The sequence below is a fragment of the Corvus brachyrhynchos genome, unplaced genomic scaffold (genome assembly GCF_000691975.1).
Source record: "Corvus brachyrhynchos isolate BGI_N302 unplaced genomic scaffold, ASM69197v1 scaffold1, whole genome shotgun sequence".
Lineage (NCBI taxonomy): Eukaryota > Metazoa > Chordata > Aves > Passeriformes > Corvidae > Corvus > Corvus brachyrhynchos.
The window spans coordinates 9,627,169-9,643,234 of NW_008237222.1; the positions used below are offsets into that span (position 1 = coordinate 9,627,169).

Sequence of the window (16,066 nt, forward strand, 5' to 3'; positions counted from 1 at the left end):
CTCCGTTTGTTGGTCAATTGCCAAATGCAGTTACAAGTAACACTCAATTGTAATAAACTTTTATTTAGGGTCCTAAGGTGCTCATTATAGAGAGATGTATATATATACATGTGTGTATGTGTTAAATTAGGAGACAAAAGAATCCCATGCTGCATAAAACCTAATCAAAAGACAGAATTTCCAATCTGGAGGGAATCTTGTTATTTCAACGTTCATTTCCATCCAAAAACAGGCCAAGAAATCAAAATATCAATGAAATAAATTGGTGGAGCTCAAATAGCAGAATAATTTAGGTTTGAAAATGTCTATAGACAAAATGCTGTTGTTTCCAATTGAAAACATAATTGTCCCAGGCTGAAAAGTTCTGGAATATGATCCTCTTTTCACATGGCTAGAAATCAAGACTATTCTGCTAGAAATCCATGAAGTTACATTGGTGGAAACCTCCACATGGGTAATAAAAACTACACAGAATTACAAGCATTTGATAAAGCCAAGTGCTTTGGAAAGCTTTACGCTTTCAAGCTTCAGGGCAGAAAGCAACCTAGGAATAAGGAGGAAATTTCATGGCTCATCCCCATGGTTGTGACAGTGGAAGCCAGGCAGTCACACTGCATCACCAGGACTTGTGGGGAGCACGTCTGTTCAGCAGAAATGCAGGAACATCCATATTCTCTTTTGTTTGGCAAATGCTGGGATTATGGCAGACACTGGACATGGGCTAGTGAATATGTCTGGTGAATGGCAGGGTCCAAACTGTCTGCTGGGCTTCACAGGCAGCTGAGAGACAACAAGAGGAGGCAGCAGCCGGCTCTGCAGTGGGAAATACCGGCTGTCAGAAGCAGCCAGGCAAGATCTGGCAACGCACTCCCGAGGAAAGTGGAGACAAGCTGTCTGCCCGGCTCTCTGAATGCAGAAGTTTTGGACCCGTGAGCAAAGAAACTCTCTTCAGACACTTGACTCCTCTCCAGAGTTCAGGAAATTAGAATTTAGATATATTCATTGTGAGGGATACAAGGTGTTGCACCATTCTGCTACTAAGTGCTCCTTTTGCTGAAGGCAACTCAAAACTACTCTTCCTGTTTGGGTCTTTCCTACTTGTTTCTTTAAACAAGATTCTTTCAAAAGGCCATAGCCCTCAGGCCACAAGGTAATCTTTAGCCATCTGCTTAATTTTTCTGAGAAACCTGGTACCAACCCTTGTTGAAAGGTGTCACTTTGGGGAAAAAAAATACATGGACATTTCCACACAAAGCTCATTCTGCAGAGGACCTGGGGACATTTCAAGCTCTGGAAAAGGCAGGCGTCTTATCTGCATCACCAGAGAGTCAATACCAGCAAAATTGCCAGCTGACTTCTGATGAAAAAACCATACATTGAAGACAAGTGCTACTGCCATGTGCCCTAAGAGTGAGGACAAGTGTGTAACATTTGCACCATCAGCTCTGAAGGTGGTCCCCATGTCTGGAGCAGCAAAATTACACTGATGGGAAGCTCTGGTCTGGTTACCATCAGGCTTCAAGTCTATCATGCAATACATATTTTAAACTCCATAAAGTTCAGAGCTGAGCACCCAAATTCAGGATGTTCATTTGTCCCAAATCTAGTCAGTTGAACCTCTGAACATGACTACAGCTGCTGTTTGTAGAGGATTGTTAGGAAGAGAGAGAAGACTCTTTGGAGTACCTTGTCTGCAGGCACTTACTGATTGTCCAGCATTTCTTAAAAGTTGAGATCATCATCTGGTTGTGTGTTAGATGGTAGTGCTCTAAGGATTAGACCACAAGATAAAAGAAAAGACTTGAGGAAATTAATGTCATTTTAAATTTGAGGCTTTTAGAGGTATTCAAAGGAGTTAAAACCCAATTGCAAGAGGAGAAAAATTGGTTTTTCCAGAGAAATTATGACCACAATCCAAAAAAGAATGCAGAATACACTGAACCAAGAGTTTTACAGATAACTTCAGAATTAAGCTGAAAAAAGCAGGTTGATTTGTCTCCAGCCATTTATATTTAGCTGGGGGTAAATCATTTCAAAGACAAATTCAGTCACCACCTGAGTGAGAGAACACAAAGGAAGGGTCAGTCAAAAATCTTCCTGTAGAGAGACCTGCATTGTTCATTCCTGACTCAAACCTCCCAAATCAACTCCATCCTACAGTCTTCTCTAGCCTCCGCAGTGATTTCATAAAGTCGAGCATAATGGAAGTGCAACAAAACCAAACTTAGGTCATTGAAACCTCACACAAAATATGGACAGATTTTTCCACATAATTCTATCAAAATTTTTCAAGTCTCAGGCTAGGGCCTTTCTCCTGCCTAGACTAGGAAACAGCATTTCAGAATTATTGAGAATGCTGGAAAATCTGAAATTAATGAAATAACTTGTGATCGGGACAAAAAGAGAAAAAAGTCTAACTTCAGAAATCAGCTGATGGATCCAAAATTCAAGACAACTGTATTTACCGGAGAAAAAAGGAAAGCCTTATCTAATCTCTCACCCAAAATCCAACCACAGTGTTTGGACTCAGCAGGGTCAGGTTATTTTCCCATAGTATCACAACCACAACTAGAAATAGTCAAAAGAAGCAACTGTCAAAAGAAGCCACTCATTTCATTAAGTTTCCAATACAGCTCTGATCAAAGTGACAGTTACACTTCAACAAAGTCTTTTGATCTTGTTGATGCTCAGCTGAATTGAATCATCACATCTTCAGAGCCATGCGCAATGAGAGCATAAATTCTGATTGCTCATTGCTGAAAAGATTGCTTGCTATTTTTATTCTGGTTGTTTTTTACTTTAAGAAAAAAGTTTAATTCTCTCCGTCAAAACCAACAGAGTTGTTTAAAGGCATGGCAAGATACACATTCACTTAATAGAATATATACAAGAGTCTTGACAATAACTTGATGAATTCCAGAAGTAGACTCAATACTACACAGCAAAGTCAATCATGCTGGTAGATACATTATGCTAGAAATGCAGAACTGTTTCAGAGGAAGATTTCAAGAAATAAAAAAACCCTCACCAAAAACACAGGGGAAGAGAAAATATGAGGTGTGCGTGGAGAAAAAGTCTCCATAACATTAGAGAAAGAATGCAAAACAAACCAGCTAATGGGTTAGGAAAACTCACAATTAGTCTTGCAGGTTCACATGCTGAAGCATCTCAGCCTGCAGTTCCTGAGCCATGGTGTACAAACCACCGCTGGCCAGCACATCTTTGGTGGCTGCCTGCTGTCAACCGGCTGAGCATGATCTTTCTTGTCCCAGATGTTACATCACACTGAAGATGCTGTTAACGGATGTCGGACTAAACCAAGCCAGTGCTATCATTGCTACAGAGGCATTTATAGAACTGCACATGAGAAATTAATCAGATCAAAGGGCAGAGAGTAAAAATTATTTCACATCTCTCTCCATATGGAGATGCAGAGTATTCCATGTTAAAAAATAAAAAGCTTCTTTTGTCTGTTCAAAAATTTGCACCAGAAAGTTTGAGAGATCAACTGTAGACCGAACCACAGCTGATACATCAGTCAATACAGCATTTAAAAAGAGTTCACAAAGGAAAAAGTAATTTTGATTTCCAACTTAGAGAAATTCCTGGCAAACGAAGAAACTATGCTCAACCCCCAAATAACCAAACATCCATCCACTGCATGTGGAAATTATTCTGCCATCATTTTACTACTCCAGCAGAGGTGGTGCATGGCCTTTCGAAGCTTTGGCTCTTTTCAAAGGCTGTTATTTTAAACATTTTAGTACCGGGAACTGCATGGAGCTGGCAATTATGGAATTAGAGGGCAGTGTGGAGAATTTCACTTTGAAATCATTTAGCTCAGTTCATTTCCTTTTCAAGCGCAATAGAAAGCAGATGGAGCAGGGAGGGCCAACATGCCACAGAACTCCCCAGGCCTTGGCCAGCACTCTCTTCCTCAGGTCTTACAGAGGGGTCACCAAATCCTCATGGAGTTATTATTCTTTAGGAGCACCACATGCTAGAGCCCTGCCAGGATCCCAGTCTTTGGAGCAAGTCTCCTCAATCCTAGGTTTGTGTTGAGCATCAAATGTTAGACCTAAATTGCTAACAAGGTCAACAGAGACACAAAGCTCACACCAGAAGAGCAGTGCAGAGGAGCCAGAGGGGCCAGTGGAGCACAGCAGGAAGATTAAGTGCTTTGGAAAAGGGAGGCCTTGATAGAGAGGAAGAGGCCTCCAAAGAGTTGTCCAATATGAAGGAAAGGCTGTTACCAAAAGAAAGCATTGCCATATGCAGCAAGAGTTGGATGAGAAATTTTAATCTTGACTTGCTGCAAAGATACTCTGAGGTCAGGAGACCAAAAATAAATGAAGTGCAAGGTGCAAGGGGAGTAAAGCCTTGAAGCTTCAGTGTGTAGTTGATGCTGTATCACTGGAGGTGGCAGGGAGGAGTTACAAGAATTTCTCTCAGGGACAATCAAGTTAAGTGTGATCTTTCCTCAGAGCAAGGGATGACTTCCAGGGATACTGTCCTGCATAACATCTCTTGGATAACTTAATAAAGTCTGTTATGGCTTATTCTTTTTGTTTCTTTTACAGAGAAAGAGGGATTTCTCAGAGGAGAATAATGTACAATATGAGAAACAGATTCAAGTGCTGGAGTTGCAGTAGAATCTAACCTAGACTTAGGAAGTCCAAATCCATTCCCTGTTAATGCAACAGGGCAGATAATCCTCTCTCAGTGTCAGTAATACAGAGAGCCTGTCTCACTGGCTGGGTTACTTCCACCAAGCAGCAACCAGAGTGAGCCCCTCCTCTGAACCATCCCATGCACAGCTCCAGTTTGATCCACACAGCACACTCATCCCTTGTGTGTTCCACAGCACAGCAAGTACATTAAAGGTGTGCTCCAAGCTTTCTGGTATCCATTGTCCAATGTGCAGGCAGCAGCAGCATCACCACTGCTCCCACTTGTTTCACCTCTATTGAACAAGTTGCTTGTGCTCATCCCTATGGCCCTTGCTACTATTTCCCACCTATCACAAGTTCTGCCTTCTTAAAAACAGTCCATTGTGTCAGGTGGACAGACTTGCTCAGGTGGACCTCCAAGACATAGACAAGACTGATGCCATAGATAAGGGCAGCTGTCCTAGACTGATGGCAGACATGGGACACGGTGTTATCCTCTCTTCATGTCAGTCTCTTCATGCTCACAGGAGGTGTCCATTCTCCCTGAAAGAGTTTGTGCTGTGCATGTAGGGCTACCCTTGGTGGAGGCAACACTTCTGTATACATCAGACCAACGTCAGGGCTTCCTGCTGTTCTCCTTCTACAAACCTATAGTGAAAGAGAAAACTTCTGCAGTTGCCTTAGAGAGTTTTGCCACTCTAAGTTCTCACCAGTTGCTGACAACCTGTTCAAGGCTCACCAGTTATGGGTGCAACTGCAATAGAGGTCTGTGAGGTTAGCCAGCTGGTCTGCTCATGCAATGTGCCCACTGAAAATGCAGAAGGCTGGTACAAGTTCTTGTCCTATGAGCACTCTCCAAATACCCAAACAAACTAATGGAACTCCTTAGTATCCTCCAGAAATACCTCACCAAAGAGATTTCCACTCTTCCCCTTTCTAAGCCCTAAACAGAAGGCTCAGAGATAACTGGCAACTACACCAGACACCTGCAAAAGAGCAGCTATTTGAAACACTGTTCTGTGCCATAGGAGCTAAGGTTTTCATCCTACCTCAGATATTGGCAGTAGAACACTTTTCAGCACCGGAGCAAACTCTACTGACAATATCCTACAGAGATTCAGGCACTGTATCAATACAAGTATGGGTCTGGCTGCCTGCGAGCTCCCAGCAGAGCATGTGATCAGCTACTTGACCTCAGCATGACAAATCTGGGGTGACAGGCTGGACAGGTCATTGCAGCCTCTTGCATAACCCATTCCAGGCCACCAGTAAGCCACCCATAAGCCAGGTCACCAAGAAATCATTCTGGCAGCGTCCATCTTTCGCTCCTCTCCCCACATGCTCCTTCCAAGGCAGTGTCCCTTTCCAGCTTCACTGCCAGTCACATAGCATGTACAAAGGTTTCTTTCCACTTCTGTTCCAGCCACCAGGAACTTCAGTCTCTGTCCAGACCAGGGAGGTAGCCCTAAGGCGACCAAATATACACATATATCTCCAGATTCCTAAGCCAACACCATGGCTTTGGCTCCCTCATTCCTTTTCTACCCACTCATCTCCTTCTTTGAAGTGTGTCTCCATGTTCTCTCTCTCTGTTTTTAACTGTCACTATAAAGAGACCTGATGACCCACCAGCCTGCAGAGAAGTCCATCTCACAGATAACAGGCCCGGGATGTCTCTCCAGCTTGATGATGTTGCACGCCAGCCACAGCAACAAAATCATAGAATCATAGAACCACTTAGGTTGGAAAAGAACCTTTAGATCATCAAGTCCCCCCAGTAATGCAGCACTGTCAAGTCCACTATTAAACCATGTCCCTGAGTGTTACATTTATTTGCCTTCTAAATACCTCAAGGTGTGGTGACTCAACCCCACCACTGGGCACACCCCTCCCCGATGTCTGACAAGCTTTTTGTTGAATAAATGCTTCCTAGTATCCAATGTAAACCTCCCCTGGCATAACTTGAGGCCTTTTTGTCTCATCCTATTGCTTACTTAAAAAGAAGAGACTGACCCCCATCTCGCCACAATCTCTTCTCAGGCAGTTAGTTGTAAGGAGCAATAAGGTCTCCCCGAGCCTCCTTTTCTCCAGGCTAAACACCCCCAGATCCCTCAGCTGCTCCTCATCAGACTTGTGCTCCAGACCCTTCCCCAGCTCCATTGGCCTTCTTTGGACACACTCCAGCACCTCAATGTCCTTCTTGGAGTGAGGGGTCCAAAGCTGGACACAGGACTCAAGGTGTGGCCTCACCAGTGCCAAGTACAGGGGGAAAATCACTGCCCTTGTCCTACACTATTGCTGATATAAGCCAGGATGCCACTGGCCTTCTTGGCCACCTGGGCACACACTGGCTCATGTTCAGCTGTTGTCGACCAGCACCATCAGGTCCTTTTTCACTGGGCAGCTTGCTGCCTGGAGCAGTGGGGACACTGGTAACAACATGGCAGAGTGTCACCATGGTGTCAGTAAGAGCTGTCAGCCTTTCTTCTAGGAACACACTTCCAGGGCTGCATCTTCTTTCTCACCTGGCATTAAAAGATCTCCACCTGAATGTCACCTTGCATCAGGCCAGCATCTTTACTAGCCTCAGGTAAAGGTCCTTACTTTTGGGCACACACCTCTTTACTTTAGGTCTGTCATTAGCGAAGGTTTCAGTGTGGCCAGGGCAGCAACTCTTCTGCAGAGGGAAGGTGCCACCTCATTGCTCTGGGACTGCAGCAGTGCTAACCACAGCCCCAAGATCCCAGAGGTGCTCCACACAATGCCAGAGCACACCACTCTGCAGAAACCCTGACCATGAAGTAAGAAGGCTGCCAGGGTGTGACTGGATGGGAATGGCTGGCAGAGGGAGAGAAGGGAAGGTGTCTTCCAGTGAGCTGGGATTGCAAGGGCGTGAGCTGAGAGACCAGACTGCTGCACAGGGAGTAGATGCACTGGATTAAAATCATCTCAATCAAATAAACTCATTCTCTGCCTGTGATGGTAGCTTTTTCCCACCTATGCTACCTCTCCAAGGGCTGGAGCACATGGGAGAACATGTACTCTCCCATGCATCACTTCGAGCAGCCACTGGGAATAATCTGTGTGGGGTGCAAGAAGCCAAAGTAGGCATTTCCTTCTTCACTGTGCTTCTAAAGAGGTTTTGAGAGACAATATTCCTTTTGCATTTTGTCTTAAGGGAATCAGTTGGTTCAACAGGCAGTCCAAAAGCATTTTGGCTAAAGGACATATGGCATAAGCTGTCAGTGTAGTTTCACCCTCCCTCCAGTGCCTCATCAAAACTAACATGACCTTCTTGATGAGGAGGAATAGCTAAATCTTTAAAAAGAGGCAGGAAGGTGTTTGAACTCTAAGGGAAATACTAAAAATCTTTATTCAAACATATTAATATGTATTAAGAGGCACAGACAGTAATTACATGGTGTTTACACTGAGTTATTTAAACAGGAACAGAGTGCTTGGCAAATTAACATATAGAACAATACTGCTCTAGTAGCTCAAATGATAATAAGACCTAATAGGATTTCCCTATCCCTAATTCTGCTGAATCCAAGTGAGGCTGATTTAAAAGTTGTAAATGTGCAGGAGGTGGCTTCTGAGACAACAAAAAGCATTTCTATGCCCTGAAAAACAAGCTTTGAGGATGTGACAACACATGAAAAATTCCTTCAGCTGTACCTCTGCTCAGCACGGTTTGGGTGAGCTGAGGCTGCCCTAGCGGCAGGTTTGTCGTGTCTTGCTTCATTTCCATATGCATTCTGCTCCTGTGGCTTTCGTGGAAGCTTCCTCTCAGCTGGTACTGCACCCCACTGCATCAGCACACAAGGAGCGAGTTCCTGGACTGATGAACTTGAAGAGAACAGGCAATGCTGTCAGGAGGCACCAGGAGAGGTGTCCCTGCCCGGGGCGGCTCACAGGCTTGATCTCAGCAGGCTGCAGTGTTTGAGGCAGGCATGCGGGGAGGACAGAGAGGAACAGGCAAGTGAAGAAGTTAGGAAGTTGCTCAGCCAGCAGAAACAAAGCTCAGTTAAGTCTCCTGAAAATTCCTCAGAAAATTAGAAAACCAGCAAGGTAAGCACATTTGCTCGCAGGGACATGCATGTGTCAAGGGCATGCACACACAGACGTACCTGTGGGGAGGGCTCAAAAGTGTGAAAACTTGTGTGAATAGCAATAACCTCCTGGTTCCATTTTACTGCCATCAAAAGTAAAAGAGGTGATGGAATATATGGGTCTGTGTGTGGGACCAGCATAAGAGAATGAACCTGCACAGGCAACAGCAACCCTTTATGTTTAAAGAAGATGGAGAGGGATGCAAGTTTAGAAGCACAACAGACAGCAGAGCTAAATGGTTTTCAGTGAAATTCACACTCATGTAAAATCCCAGCGTCTTGGACTAAACACCTTTGTTAGAAGTGATTGAATCCCTAACAGCTGCAGCAAAATGCCTTCACTTGCAAGTGTTACTGGTGGATAAGCAAAATTATCTTGCTATTATTGCTATTTTTAGCAGCACCCATAACACTAGCTGCTTTACAAACAGATTTCTCTCCAGTGAGCTTGCTACAACTGTTATGTGCACGTGGATGTTAAATTGTTTTCTTCTGCAGTACAAGTTCCTCACTGCAGGCTTTAAAGTTCAAAAAGCACCATGGTGGGTGAAACCAGAGTTAAACAACCCAAAGACTATAATTGCATGAGGGATATAAGCAATTCCCTCCCTGCAAGAACCATTTATCCTCTGGACAATAAGATTTTTAATGTTGAAAAGCGTGTTTGATTTTATATTCATACTTAAATTCGTAAGAAAACACTGTGGTACTCTATGTTTGAACTAACAATTTTATTTTCTTTTATCACTGCTACAATTTTTGTAGACAATATAATCATCAAATACTTTTGTGAATAAAAAGTAATAAGTGAATGCTTAGAGATTTAGAGAATAATATTTCAGGAATTTTGCCTCAAATAACCGGGTCTTTTTTTTTTTTTTTGGTGCACTTGTATGCATGAGAAAAAACAGTGGTGTTCTGTCAAATAAAAAGAAACATCTTTCTCATTAGGACTGTGTTTATCATGCTTTCAAATGTTCTGCAAACCAATGCCCCTATTTGTAACTGTAATTCAATATAATAAAAGCTGTCAAAACTGCTCACTTTTCTCACTAGAGACAAATTCGCTGAAGTTCTGCAGCACGAGCCAAATAACACAGCACCAGATCCTCCAGCTTTTATTTCACTTTGCTCTAGGCACTATTCATGCTGGTTTCTGTGTAATTTTTGCTCAAGTAAGGGCTGAAAGTTTCAGGTTTTGAACATGAGACTTTTTTAGAAATAAACAGCACAGAAATCCCATTTACAAAGAACATTGGGTGACTGGAATGGTACTGCTTGTGAGCTTTATCTCTGAAATGTCAAGCTTATTTCCTTCAGATTATTGCAAAATACAGACTAACTACATCCTTGATGAAATTCTCTCAAGGTCCATGAGATCACTCTCGGGATTAAACACTGCCCGACCTTTTTTAACAGAGTTCAGAAGCACTGTATTTTGATGCCTACTACCCTTTCAGATACGTTAGTCTGTTCCACTAAAAACAAAGATTATAGATCTCTTCCCTCATGGGAAGAGGTTTGATGAAGCAATTCTCAGTGATTACCTTGTCCAGAGACTCCAGGACCACACTGTGTCCTTCTGGCAATAGACAAAACAGACAAAGTTATCACTCAAGGACAGCCTTGAGTAATGGCTACATTTTCCACTGTTTTAAAAAACATGTTTTGATGCATTAAATAAAGAAAACACATTGAGAGCTATATGTTGGGAATAGGTAGAGTGGCAGGTCATGTGAAAAGCAGCTGGGACAGTGGTTAGGGCAGAAGATCAGAGTCAGCTGCTCTTTTTAGTCTTCACCACACTACTGACTTGTCCTGAGATTTGGAGAAGACTTTTATGGTAAAATCTATAAATTAGAGTCCTTCATCTCACTCTTTTGAACTGCCTTTCTGCATCTGTGCAGACTGCAGCACCTTAGCATGTCAAAACACTTTTACAGGCTCAGATAAAAACTGCAAAATATTAACAACTGTAGTGGCCAGCCAATGCATTTTTATCTCTTTTTGAACATGTGCCGAAGACCATTTGATGAAGATGTGTTCTACACCTGTAAAGAAATAGATTTCTACATAGGCATGGGGGGCCTAGTAAAACCAGAGAACATGAAAAACAAGATGAAAGCTACTGATGACTACAGCTCCTCTGACTGAATCCTTTATTGCAGCCGCATGGACAGACCCCTCCCTGAGTTTTTACTCCAGCCATTATTCCTAACTTGGCATCCAGAAGTAAGCCTTGGCTTCAAACATGAAAAAAAAAAAAAAGCAGATAGTTAGGCTAACACACACTAGCCTCCGTTAAGCATTCAGGGTATTGTGCATGTGATAAAGGATTGGATAAAATGGTGGCAAAAGTCTGCTATCTTCCAAGGCTCAGGAAAATAAACCACAAAGGCAATTCAACAAAGTCCTCTTTGTTCCTGAATAGAACCAACGAAATGAAAGGAATCTGGTGGAAGAGAGAAGGCAAGAAAGAGGTCTGCTGCAGGGAGCAAGTACAGACAGAATCACTCTTTGCCGGTTCCTCTGACAGAGCAAGTGCATGATTATCACATGAGCCTCACAAAGACTGGAATTAAAGGGGCTGACTCGGCTGTCACATCGCTTAAGCTGCACTGAGGTCAAAGGAGTTCGGACTAACCGAGGTCAGCAACACACAGCCTGGGAAGTAGGGGTCTCTTTTTCTAAGCAACAATTGCTCAGGTTGATAAAAATAGATACCTTTATAAGCCATGATGGCTTATAAAGCTGTCCCTTTATACCAGGTTCCCACAAAGTGCCGTATATAATCAATAGCACTCTGAAAAGAACAGAACCACAATGAAGGCAGTCAGGTGGTCACTAGAAACAAGTGTAAAGGGCAAAACACACAAGAGAAGTCACCATCTGTGCTACCCCCTAAAAGACTAAGGGAAAAAATAATAAGTCTGAAATACTGGCACACAAGTATGATAGAATCTGAATGCAAACAGGTGTCAATGGTGTGACCATAGGGGAGTCTGCTATTTGCAGGTCTCCACATGTCTTCTGTATATTATTTCGTGTATCATGTCCCCAACAGAGACTTCTCTTTGCTGATTTCCAGTGATGCCAAGGCTACTGATAAATGTCTCTGTGCTAAAAATAGTACCCATTCTCTCCCTCTGCCCTCTGTCCCCTTTCAGCCTCCACTTCATATGAATCAGCTCCAAGAGAGGGGCACTGACCTCGTCTCACCAGGAATATCAAACATCTCCACAGCTTTGATGAACCTTTTGATGAGAGTGGAAAAAGGAGAAACGTACACATCAGCTGTGTAAGCATGTGCTGGATGGGTCTGGATGCATCCTAAGGTTTGTGTTTAAAAGCAAAACCGATACACATCTACTTTGGTATGCAAGCACAGAAAAGCACCTTTTGTTTTTGTGAGGTTTTGTGGGGCTTTTTCCTGGAGGCTTCAGTAGTATTTGGATGGGGTCCACAGAAAAATCTACTAATTTTGCCGTAGACATACAACAATATCATCTTTGCCTTTATCATCACTTTCCAGATAAAACCAAGATCAGGATACTAGTGGGTTTGTTGCTTCACAGCATGGATTAAATAATTGTCTCTGCCCAATAAACTCATATTCACCTTTGAATCCTGATTTTTGAATCAGGATTTTCCATCTTACATTATTTGTGGCAACATACCAGATTTTTAATATACTTTCTACAGATAAAGTCTGTGTCCCCCTCATTCTTTGAGTCACTGGGGCATCCTGGTAAAAAACTAGATCTACTGTGGCACTGATAGAGTGAACAGAACCAGGTTTTCAGGCATCACTCTGCCGCACCTCTTTGTGGACAGGGAACTTGATAAAAAAATCCTGAGACCAAGACAAAGAGGGCAACCTGCATGACCCAAGGGGACCTTCACAGATATGCTCAAGCTGATAGTGCAGATGAACCTGAGAAAACAAGTCCTTGGGTAAGCTCAGTTATCCTTTACAACCTGACTGTTAATGTCTATGTGTTTACCTGTCCTTGAGGAAAGAGCCTCTATTGTGGTTTATCAAACATAGAGGGATTCCCAGTGTCCTCAGGAAGGTCTGGGACAAAAGTTAAACTGATAACTCCAAATGCACTATCTGTGCTTCGTCATTTGACAGACTTTAAACTGGAAGTGCTGTTTCATGTCCAGTGCTGTAACAGCAGAAAACTGCAGGTCTTTTCCATTTTTGTTCTTTTAATCCAATTCTACTGCATATTTTCTGCTCTGTTGCAAAGCTTTAGGCAGTGCTCGTGCTGTGCCCCCTAGGTCAGAATCACCTTGCAGAAGGAGATGCCAGTGCTTGTTGTTAAGGGGTTTGTGTATGTGTTGAGGCTAGGTGAAGGACAATTGTCTCCACTGATGCTACCTTACAGGATCCTGGAGGAAGCAACACAGAGTGATTTCACAGTGTGAAAGCCAGTACCTGCAATGCTTGTGAAGGGAGTGGGTAAATCCTCAGACCATGGAATTTGGGCTTTCTGATACAGATGGAATCCAGATTGACAAGAAGATGAGAAGCAGGTGCTCCAGTCATGTATGGCCTGGGCAAGGTGAGAGGCTTGTGCTGAGTGATGTGGAAGTGCTCACTCCTGACCTGCTGGACACTGAGAAGGCTGCAACCCACCAAACAGTAGCACTGTCTATTGAGCATTCTCCATTGAAAATGTTCTGGTTTTCTCTGTAAGGAAGTTTATTCTTGTATCTCCAAAGTGACGGGAAGTAATGACAATTTCTCTTTCTTGTTGTCACCAGCTCCTCAACTCAGCACGTCTTGCTGGTAACTTATCCTTCCATTGCAATAAAGCAGCCTTGGTCTTTCACACCATGTTAAAGAAAATAACCAACAGAGTCCTTAAACCAGGCTTGGCTTGACTGTATATTTCAAGTGAGTGCAGCAGTAAAAGGAAACCCTATTAGTACTACTTCCCCATAGCTGGCCTCGCTCAATGCCTAGTGTTAAGATAAATTATGTCCTTCAGTGTGTAAGATGAAATAAGAGTTGCTACCACAGCAGGATGAGTTTCTCAAACATTACTTACATTAGGCAGCAATCTATTTTTCCCACAGAAGGAAAAATTTTGAAAATAGATAACCAAGCTTATCTTGGAGATCTATCACTTGGGGCCATAATCCATGATCTGTGTAGACTCTGCAAAGTATATTATTTTCTCTAACAGCCTTTAACAGCGACTTTGACAGAACTATTATTTTCTTCTGAATGATATATAAACAAATTCAGTTCTACAACTTCATGTCCAGTCATCTCTGTTCATTGTTCTTTTATTCCAAGTATTCCTTGGCATGGTTTAAGAACTACTGAAGTATTTAATAGCTGTTTAAAAGTAACAGCTATTACTATTTAGACTAAACATAAGTAGAGGACAACTAAATTACCTTTGCAAGTAAAGTGTTCATGGAGAAGGATTTAAGAGAAATGAAATTATAAATCCAGTTACTCCATTATTCTCTCTGTTTTAAGTGAGAAAGCAGAATGGGTTTGCAACATTAAGTACAGGGGAAGACTATTCTGAGTCTAATACAAATATGAAGGTACTGTTAGAGAGAATTTGCCAGTTGCTTAGCCCTTGGAGAGCCACTTCTGGGACTGCTTAGGTAGGGATTCTTGGCTCTACATCTCAAATGTGATCAACATTTTGCTTGCAATTCTTGATCACTAAAGGGTATGCCAGTTGTGAACAAGAATGTATTTTCCATTCAGATGGAGAAAGTAGGGGGAAAGGTTTAAGACGGTGTGTCTCATTTCTCTTGAGATCTATCCAAGATCTTAAAAAATCAATGGGAAATCTTTCTGTTGAGTTCACCATGCTCTGGATCATATCCTTACAGAGCTCATTTTATTGTCAAGTCCATTCCTTCTTCCCCCTTCTGTTGCTCAATTTGCTCTCTGCTGTTAGGATCTTTTTTGCAAATATTAATAAATCTGTATAATCTTTGGCCTTTAGCTGAGTCTCAATTCCATGGCACACTGTTCCACTGTATGCGTGACTGCATGGTTGAGGGTTGCTCTGGAAATTACTCATAAAAATTAATTGTCTGGTAATACCACAATTGTCAATATGTGTAGGTTGCAGCATTCCCCCTGTGGGCTGTTGTAGCAGATCATAAAACTTCATTTCCAGGAAAGTTTCAAAACTTTTATTTTCTAGGGAACATTAATTATCAGAGTCCAGATGACCTGTCCCATTTCTCCATTCACTTCATCTCTTTTTTTCTCTCATCAGACATGGTAATTTGAAGGCAACTGGCAACAGATCACATGTCAGGCTCCTGGTTTAATGCCCTGGTTTCATATCAATGTCAGCTGAAGTGTTTAAAAGCAGCCAGACTCATAAGCCTAATCCCCAAATGAATGTTTGTATGTGACCATTTCCCCATTGTTAAACTTTTGTACCAACAGATGATTTACAAGTCTGACACTTACACAGACATATGATTTGGCATTCTGCAGGCTTCCTGAGACTTATGACCTCCAGTACTGCTTGTTGACCTCTCCTTCAAACTCAGGACATTGATGGATCTTCACAATGGACAAACCATTCTGGACCTACATGGTCGTGAAAACTCTAGTCATGTCCCTGTTGGAGTTCACAGCAATGCATTCTTTCACTGAGAAATTATAGTCTCTTGAGACCAAACCCTTTTCAGGCACTTACCAGTTCTTACAGAGTTCTTACCTGGGGAAGATTCTCATGCCTAGGATGAAATACATCAAAGAGCAAGAAAACTGCCACCCCTCCTAGATAATCATCCTGTGATCAAGACACTGACTGGTGGCACAGGAGTCCAGATTTCAAGTTTCTGTTCTGCAAGATGTCAGAATCCTGTATTTCAGGCAGTCTTTCTGGCCACCAAAATATCAGGCTATTATTGTATTCTGTATCTCCTGTTGGACCTGTTTCATTTTGTATAAATAAATAACCATTGATTGAACAAGGGCTTGAACTCAGACTGCCCATCAAACTATTGCATTGGTCTTTCCCCAGGTCAGTGAATAGGTAACTGTTTATATGTAGCTAGCAAGTTGCAGAGCAACAGAGGTACCTGAGGGGGTCCCAAAAACACAAGGGAAAAAAAAGGAAACCACTTGGTAAAGTGGTTTCATACTAGAGTATGAAACACCTGGTTTTCAGTCCTTGACCTGAATGAGGAAGAGCAAGGACTACTAGCTGTTCTAGGAGAGGCTTTGTTAAATCATCTCAAAGGTCATAATTCCACCAAGTTTTGAAAAGAAATAATATTTAAAAG

The 16,066-nt window shown here is 42.4% G+C and overlaps 1 long non-coding RNA gene across 4 annotated transcripts in view; it reads left to right on the forward strand.

The window, feature by feature from the left end:
* LOC108445413 overlaps window positions 1-15,751 on the forward strand; it is a 44,838-nt gene extending 29,087 nt beyond the window's left edge. Inside the window, exons 1-4 of one of the 4 annotated variants that reach the window (XR_001860266.1) lie at window positions 6,799-8,741; window positions 11,214-11,430; window positions 11,950-12,117; window positions 13,174-15,751. This is a non-coding gene — a long non-coding RNA (uncharacterized LOC108445413). Of the gene's footprint in view, window positions 1-6,798; window positions 8,742-11,213; window positions 11,431-11,949; window positions 12,118-13,173 lie in introns of those variants that run through there. The other 3 variants (XR_001860265.1, XR_001860263.1, XR_001860264.1) reach the window with 3 other exon arrangements.
* The last annotated feature ends 315 nt before the right edge of the window (window positions 15,752-16,066 follow it).